The sequence below is a fragment of the Meleagris gallopavo genome, chromosome 13 (genome assembly GCF_000146605.3).
Source record: "Meleagris gallopavo isolate NT-WF06-2002-E0010 breed Aviagen turkey brand Nicholas breeding stock chromosome 13, Turkey_5.1, whole genome shotgun sequence".
Classification (NCBI taxonomy): domain Eukaryota; kingdom Metazoa; phylum Chordata; class Aves; order Galliformes; family Phasianidae; genus Meleagris; species Meleagris gallopavo.
Window position 1 is genome coordinate 13,529,888 of NC_015023.2, and position 1,456 is coordinate 13,531,343.

A 1,456-nucleotide genomic window follows, 5' to 3' on the forward strand; every position below is an offset into this window, starting at 1 on the left:
TTTTTTTTTTTACTAGCATTGCAAATATTGTTTTCAAAACACATTTCTCAGTGGTCTTTCAGAGAAATGGTGCAACTCAACGTATTTGTATTTATAATTTGACAACCCTGAAATCATTAGGCACTAGTGATATTAAATAAGGGAAGAGAAATTTGAAGATGTTTTTGTAGTATTTCCTGACAGCATTATGAGCAAGCCAAATCTAGAAGTATCTTAGTATTACAGATTTTCATTGCAATGAAGAGTCAAGAAAGAGAAATACGACATTCTGTTATTATTGACTACAGTGAATAGGAAAAAAATAAGTGATGTCTTACGAGGGGATCCATTATGGTCCTTTTTTTCCATTCTAAGTCAAGCATATGAATATATGAGGACATATTACAGTATGTTGAAGTGGAACATGAAAAAAGGCAGCAATTAGAAGTCATTTTGAATAGTGCCACTAATTTTTATTTTTCATTCCACTGTATGAGGTAGCATTGAATTGTACCTTATTTTTCATGTTATATGCAGAAGGTTGTGCTACATTTGGAAATTGTTTATGGAGTACGGAAACCTGTGATGGCAAAAAAAGCAGAAAAATATTAAACAGCAGAACTCCATGAGCCAGAGGTCCGGCTAAACCATGGCTATTAATCATCACCGTCCATTATTTACCGAGGATTCATTCATTGTTCCATAAAGGTATCTAGAGGGTCAATTAGAGACAACAGACAGGATTTTTCAAAGACACAGGAGGGTCAATTAGGCCCTCCTTGTAATTTTCTGCTTTAACAGCAAATGCTATCCTATATTGCAACATATACAGTGGAGTTTAGAATTAAATAGTGTGGGGATTTTTAGTGTTGTTGTTTTGTTTTTTTTAAGCTGTTACTTTGCAGCCAGTATGGATTGGAGTATTATCAGCCCTTGATTAAAACAAAAGAAAAAATTTATCACTGCAATTGATGAGAGGCACAGATTTGTTTTTTAGGTCAGACTACTGCAAGTGACCAAGAAATGCCTCGGGTGGAACAGTCTGTACTTACCACAGAAGTGGATAATTTCTCTGAAGGTGGGATCAGACACAAATCATATTGCTAAATTCTACTGCTAAAAATTTAAAAGCATTTGATGTAAAATTCTGTTACTAATTATTTTTGCATCAACTGCTTACTTAAGGCACGGGGTAAATAGTAAATAGGAGATCTTGATGTAGACAAAAACAGTCACGTTCATTAATGCAAAATCAGTTCTTTCAGAACAGAAAGTAGAAAATAAAACTAAAATACATATGCACATGTTAAATACAGAGACATATACATATCCTTGTATACATACCCCAGAACTCTTCCAAAGTAGCAGGAGTTTAGGGTAAAATAGCTTAGCAGCTTTAGCTAAGGACAGAATTTATATTAATGCAGTCTAGAAAAAGTGCTAGGTTTTGTTTGTTTTTTTCCTTTTTATGTAGCAA